Source organism: Arachis ipaensis, chromosome B9 (genome assembly GCF_059453495.1).
Source record: "Arachis ipaensis isolate K30076 ecotype BB chromosome B9, ASM5945349v1, whole genome shotgun sequence".
NCBI classification, from domain to species: Eukaryota; Viridiplantae; Streptophyta; class Magnoliopsida; order Fabales; family Fabaceae; genus Arachis; species Arachis ipaensis.
In genome coordinates this window covers 87,799,175-87,806,552 of record NC_142444.1, presented here as the reverse complement: position 1 = coordinate 87,806,552, position 7,378 = coordinate 87,799,175, and the positions used below count along the sequence as shown (strand labels likewise).

Here is a 7,378-nt window from a genome sequence, read left to right as displayed (position 1 = left end):
CTTCCTTCTTTGTCAGGGATGAATTAATGATTACTGGGAAGCTCTCCGATGTGCCAAGGAATGCATATTTGAGATGGGTGGGCAAAGGTTTCAATTCTTGTTTTCGTACATCTTCTTTCTTATCTTGCCTTTCATCTTGCTCAGTAGAGGTCTCAGCCACTTGTTCCTCTGTTGCTCCTTGATTTCCTTCTTGCTCTTGAAAATTTTCTTCCAATGTTTCTTCCACCAAACTGTCTATCATATCCACTCTCACGTACTCCTCTTGCTCAGGAGCGTTTTGCATTGATTTGAACACATTTATGATCATTTGTTCATTATGGACCCTGAAGGTCATTTCTCCTTTTTCTACATCAATGATGGCCCTTGCTGTGTGTAGAAATGGCCTTCCCAGAATGATTGAGTCGTTTCCTTCTTCTTCAGTGTCCAAAATTACAAAATCTGCTGGGAAAATAAATTCCCCAACCTTTACTAACAGGTTCTCCACAATTCCATTAGGTGTCTTGATTGATCTGTCAGCCATGACTAGTGACATCCTGGTGGGTTTAAGTTCTTCTATGGCAAGTTTCCTCATTATTGAGAGAGGCATCAAATTGATGCTGGCACCCAGGTCACAGAGAGCCTTGTTGAGAATTATCTTGCCAATAGTGCATGAGACTACAAAGCTTCCCGGATCCTTAAGTTTCGGTGGAATACCCCGTTGAATCACAGCACTGCATTCCTCGGTGAGTAATATGGTTTCTCTTTCAAGCCAACTTCTTTTCTTGTTGATAAGATCCTTCAGAAACTTGGAATATAGAGGCATTTGCTCAAGTGCTTCAGCCAAGGGAATGTTGATTTCCAGCTTCTTAAAAATCTCAAGGAATTTGTGAAAATGCTTGTCTTTAATCTCTTTGTTGAACCTCTGAGGGTAAGGCATTGGAGGTGTGATGCTTTTTCCTATTTGCTGCTGCCCCTGAGCTACATCTCTTGAGCTATGTGGCTCTTTGTTCTTTTCTTTGAGTTTCTCAGTGTCTTTGTTTGGCATCACCTCTTGCTCCTTATCCTCATCTGCCTTTGTTTGATTCTCATCCTCTGTTGGTTCTTTGATGTTTTCTGCTTGCTTCCTTGTAGTGTTATTGTTGCTTGTCAATGTTCTCCCACTCCTCAATTGGATTGCCTTGCATTCTTCCTTGGGATTTGGAATTGTGTCACTGGGCAGTGAGTTTGAAGTTCTCTCAACAGATACTTGCTTGGAGAGTTGCCCCATCTGTCTCTCTAGGCTCTTTATAGAGGCTTCCTGATTCTTGGCTACCATTTCTTGGTGTTTCAATATTTTGTCTATCATGGCCTCCAAGTGAGTGATTCTTTGGGCTTCAGGTGATATTTGAGGTGGGTTATGAGATGTGGGTGGTGGATGGTAGGCATTTTGGTTGGTGAGTTGGTTGTTAGATTGGTATTAGTTGGAGTTGGGATAGTTATTTTGAGGTTTTCTGTAGGGGTTTTGGTTAGTCTGCTGATGGTTGTGATTTTGGTTGCTTCTTGGGTTGTGTTGGTTTGAGTTCCTCTGCCATGGTTGGTGGCTTTGGGTATGGTTATCTCCCCATCTGAGGTTTGGGTGGTTTTTCCAGGATGGGTTGTATGTATCACCATACACTTCATTTGGTCCCTGGTTGTGCATATACTGAACTTGCTCTTGTTGTTGTTCTTCTTGAGTTTCTTCACTTTGTTCCCATGTGGTTGATGGTTGGCTAGTGTTGACTGCTGCAACTTGAAGATTATCAATCCTTTTGGCCATTTGCTCAAATTGTTGTTGAATTTGCTGCTGCATCATCTTGTTTTGAGCTAGGATTGAGTCCACTCCCTCTAGTTCCATTACTCCTCTTCTTTGTGATGGTTGGCGACTTCTTTGATGAGCAAAGAAATATTGGTTGTTGGCCACCATGTCCACAAGATTCTGAGCTTCCTCAGCAGTTTTCATCAGTTGTAGTGAACCTCCAGCAGAATGATCCAATGCCTCCTGAGATTTCAATGTCAGGCCTTCATAGAAATTTTGCAGCACGTCCCATTCATTGAACATTTCTGGAGGACACTTTCTGATTAAGGCTTTGTACCTCTCCCATGCTTCATACAAGGATTCGGCATCTAGTTGTGTGAATGTTTGCACCTCGGTTTTCAACCTGATGACCCTTTGGGGTGGATAGAATTTGGCTAGAAATTTGGTCACCAAGTCATCCCAACTAGTGATACTTCCTTGGGGAAAAGTTTCAAGCCATTGTGCAGCCTTATCCCTTAATGAGAATGGGAACAGCAGAAGCTTGTAGGTTTCAGGGTTCACACCATTGGATTTGACAGTGTCACAGATCCTTAAGAAGGTAGATAGATGTTGATTTGGATCCTCCAATGGTCCTCCCCCAAATGAACAATTGTTCTGGACCAATGTGATGAGTTGTGGCTTTAGTTCAAAGTTATTTGCATTGACATTAGGGGTGAGAATGCTACTTCCACAATGTCTAGCATTTGCAAAGGTGTAGGAAGCCAATACTCTCCTCTGTTGTGGTGGATTATTGACTCCTCCTCCTGGATTAGATGTATCTCCTTCCATCTCGTGGAATTCTTCGTCTGATCCCTCTTCTCCAACAATACTTTTCCCTCTTTCGGCTCTTCTTAACCTCCTGAGAGTTCTTTCGTCTTGTTCATGAAAATTGGGTTTGGCTCTTCTTGTACCTGACATACAAGCAGAACATAAGAGCACACAAACCAGTGACACTTCAATCTGTTGCTAGAATGAAGTTTTAGTTAGCTTAAGCAAAAATTCAAACAGTTAGTGGGTTAATCAAAGGTTAAAGAAAAATAAAGAAAAAGTGCTTAATCTAGATCACCACCTCACTTAATCATTGTCAATCTAATCAATCCCCGGCAACGGCGCCAAAAACTTGATGGGATATTTTGTTGAGAAACGAATCCCTCACAAAACATCACAAAACTAACCGGCAAGTGTACCGGGTCGTATCAAGTAATAAAAACTCACGGGAGTGAGGTCGATCCCACAGGGATTGAAGGATTGAGCAATTTTAGTTTAGTGGTTGATTTAGTCAAGCGAATCAAGTGTTGGTTGAGTGATTTGTGACGTGCAGAATGTAAATTGCATTGAAGTAAAGAGAACAAGAAATAAATGGCTGAAACTTAAAGAACAAAAAACTAAATGGCAGAAACTTAAAGTGCAAGAAATGTAAATTGCGGAATCTTAATTGACAAGAAATGTAAATTGCTTGAAATGTAAAGGGGATTGGGATGTGGATTTGCAGAAATTAAACAAGGAAAAACTAAATTGCATCAAACAGAAGAGGGAAAAAGGAATTGGGATTGAACCGGATCTTGAAGCAGTAAAGTAAATGAAGAGAAAAAGCAATAAACAGGAAATAGAAATGAGAAATTCAGATCTCAGGACTCAGAGACTAGAAAACCAAGTCTAGATCTCAATGCCTTCCTAGATCCAACAAGAACAAAGCAAGGAAATTGTAAATTGCAAAGAAAAGAGATGAAGAACAATGAACCGGAAATGAAATTCAATTAACAGTAAAGTAAAGAAACAGAGAAATCCAAGATTGAGATTGAAACAGAATTTCTTCAATTCTCCAATCCAAGATCCAAGACAAAAGTAAAATGAAATTGCAAGTAAAAGGAAACAAAGAAATTCAAGTTCACTCAAGTTCAAAAGCTCTCCGAAAACTATTATGGAAATTCTAAAAGAAAAGCTCTCCTAAAAACTTGAATTCTATCCTATTTATAAACTTTCCAAAATGATCTTCAAGCCTTGAGTTGGGCCTTTGTTCTTGGTGGAATTGGGTTGAAAGAGGCCTTGGTTGATTGCTCTTGAAGTTTGAAGAAGAACCGAAGTGAACCAATTGAACCGATTTTTGAAGTTGGCTAAAGTTGGTCCCAACGTTAGGGCCAAAGTTAGGGGTCTAACTTTGCCCCTAACTTTTCATGGCAGCAAGCATGATTTCCTGGTGTGGACGTTGGTGCCAACGTTAGGGGTCTAACTTTGACCCTAACGTTGGCCTTGCTTAGTGCTAGTGGCGCCAACGTTAGCCTCCAAGTTAGAGGGCTAACGTTGGCGCAAACGTTGGTGCCCCTCCCTTTGTGGTTCAAGTGCCAACGTTAGCCTCCAAGTTAGGGGGCTAACGTTGGCGCAAACGTTGGCCTTCCCCCTTTGTATTTTAAGTGCCAACGTTAGCCTCCAAGTTAGGGGGCTAACGTTGGCGCAAACGTTGGTGCCCAGGGGAGAAACTCTCAAGTTCCAACGTTAGGCTCCAAGTTAGGGGGCTAACGTTGGAGCTAACGTTGGCCACTTCCTTGCAATGTCATGTGCCAACGTTAGCCTCCAAGTTAGGGGGCTAACGTTGGCTCAAACGTGGGGAGCCCAGGGAGTGATTTTCATGCCCAACGTTAGCCTCCAAGTTAGGGGGCTAACGTTGGGGCTAACTTCATGCAACCCGGTTCAATTTTACTTATTCCATTCTTCACTTCTAGCCATTCCTCTTTGCTTCAACCTTTCTCCAAGCTTTCTTCACCTATCATAAATCAACCAAACTCATCAAAGCTATGCTCAAAATCATGAGATATTCAATCTTTCATAATATGCAACAAATATAGCACAAAACCTCATGAAATGGCATGAATTCATAAATGGTTGGTTCAATCAAGGGAAACATGAAAATCTACTCAATTAGCTTGCTTGTAGCTCAAGAAAGTGCATAATTCTAATGAAAACAAAAGAAAAAGACTAGCTAAAATGGGCTAGGATGACTTGTCATCAATCATGAACCTAAGAAAACATGAAAAACAATAAAAATAAGAATTAGATAAACATTGGGTTGCCTCCCAACAAGCGCTTCTTTAATGTCAATAGCTTGACAGTGGGCTCTCATGGAGCCTCACAGATGTGCAGAGCTTTGTTGAGACTCTCCAACACCAAACTTAGAGTTTGACTGTGGGGGCTCTGGTTGACTCTGCTTTGAGAGAAGCTTTTCAAGCTTCCTCTCCATGGTTGCAGAGGGAGATCCTTGAGTTTTGAATACAAGGGAGTTCTCATTCCATTGAAGGACTATTTCACCTCTGTCAACATCAATCACATCTCTTGCTGTGGCCAGGAAAGGTCTTCCTAGGATGATGGATTCATCCTCTTGCTTTCCAGTATCTAGGACTATGAAATCAGCAGGGATGTAAAGGCCTTCAACCTTTACTAAAACTTCCTCTACTTGTCCATAAGCCTGTCTTCTTGAGCTGTCTGCCATCTCTAGTGAGATTTTAGCAGCTTGCACCCCATAGATTCCCAGTTTCTCTATTACAGAGAGGGGCATGAGGTTTATTCCTGAACCAAGGTCACACAGAGCTTTAAAGATCATGGTGCCTATGGTACAAGGTAATATGAACTTTCCAGGATCCTGTCTCTTCTGAGGCAATGTCAGTTGATCCAGATCACTTAGTTCATTGATGAACAAGGGAGGTTCAACTTCCCAAGTATTAATGCCAAATAGTTTGGCATTCAGCTTCATGATTGCACCAAGAAACTTGGCAGTTTGCTCTTCAGTGACATCCTCATTCTCTTCAGAAGAGGAATACTCATCAGAGCTCATGAAGGGCATAAGGAGGTTCAATGGGATCTCTATAGTCTCTAGATGAGCCTCAGAGTCCTTTGATTCCCCAGAGGGAAGCTCCTTATTGATCACTGAACGTCCCAGGAGGTCTTCCTCCTTGGGATTCACATCCTCTCCTCTCCTTACAGGTTCGGCCAGGGCACTTATGTCAATGGCCTTGCACTCTCCTTTTGGATTCTCTTCTGTATTGCTTGGGAGAGTACTAGGAGGGATTTTAGTGATCCTTTTACTCAGCTGGCCCACTTGTGCTTCCAGATTTCTAATGGAAGACCTTGTTTCATTCATAAAACTTACAGTGGCCTTAGATAGATCAGAGACTAGATTTGCTAAATTAGAAGCATTTTGTTCAGAGTTCTCTGTCTGTTGCTGAGTTGATGATGGAAAAGGCTTGCTATTGCTAAACCTGTTTCTTCCACCATTATTAAAGCCTTGTTGGGGCTTTTGATCCTTCCATGAGAAATTTGGATGATTTCTCCATGTTGAGTTATAGGTGTTTCCATAAGGTTCACCTAAGTAATTCACCTCTGCTATTGCAGGGTTCTCAGGATCATAGGCTTCTTCTTCAGAAGATGCCTCTTGAGTACTGTTGGATGCAGCTTGCATTCCATGCAGACTCTGAGAGGTCATATTGACTTACTGAGTCAATATTTTATTCTGAGCCAATATGGCATTCAGAGTATCAACCTCAAGAACTCCCTTCTTCATAGGCGTCCCATTATTCACAGGATTCCTTTCAGAAGTGTACATGAACTGGTTATTAGCAACCATGTCAATGAGTTCTTGAGCTTCTGCAGGCATTTTCTTTAGGTGAGTGGATCCACCTGCAGAAGTGTCCAGTGACATCTTTGATAGCTCAGATAAACCATCATAGAATATATCCAGGATGGTCCATTCTGAAAGCATGTCAGAAGGACACTTTTTGGTCAACTGTTTGTATCTTTCCCAAGCTTCATAGAGAGATTCACCTTCTTTCTGTCTGAAGGTTTGAACATCAGCTCTAAGCTTGCTCAGCTTTTGAGGAGGAAAGTACTTGGCTAAGAAAGCCGTGACCAGCTTATCCCAAGAGTTCAGGCTGTCTTTAGGTTGAGAATCCAACCATAATCTAGCTCTGTCTCTTACAGCAAAAGGGAAAAGCATGAGCCTGTAGACTTCAGGATTTACACCATTAGTCTTAACAGTATCACATATCTGCAAGAATTCAGTTAAGAACTGAAAAGGATCTTCAGATGGAAGTCCATGAAACTTGCAGTTCTGCTGCATCAGAGAAACTAACTGAGGTTTCAGCTCAAAGTTGTTTGCTCCAATGGCAGGAATGGAGATGCTTCTTCCATGTAAATTGGAATTAGGTGTAGTAAAGTCACCAAGCATCCTCCTTCCATTATTATTATTTTCGCCTGCCATCTCCTCTGCCTGTTTGAAAAATTCTGAAAGGTTATCTCTGGATTGTTGTATTTTAGCTTCTCTTAATTTTCTCTTCAAAGTCCTTTCAGGTTCTGGATCTGCTTCCACAAGAATGTTCTTATCCTTGCTCCTGCTCATATGACAAGGAAGAATGGCCAGAAAAATGATAATAATAATAGAGATCCTTTATACCACAGTATAGGGATCCCTTTGTAAGTAGAAAAAGAGGGGGAGATAAAGGATGTGATGTACAGGAAGAAACACAACTGTGAGGATTGGAATGTGAGATGAGATGTTAGGATATGAATGAATAAATAGAATGAGATGGGAGAGAAGGA

General features: G+C 41.4%; 1 non-coding gene across 1 annotated transcript; it reads left to right on the top strand.

The window, feature by feature from the left end:
- The first annotated feature begins 6,536 nt into the window (after window positions 1-6,536).
- Window positions 6,537-6,644, top strand: LOC148545357 (small nucleolar RNA R71). Its single transcript, XR_015901608.1, has one exon. It is a non-coding gene; the product is annotated as a small nucleolar RNA R71 (small nucleolar RNA).
- Window positions 6,645-7,378: the final 734 nt, after the last annotated feature.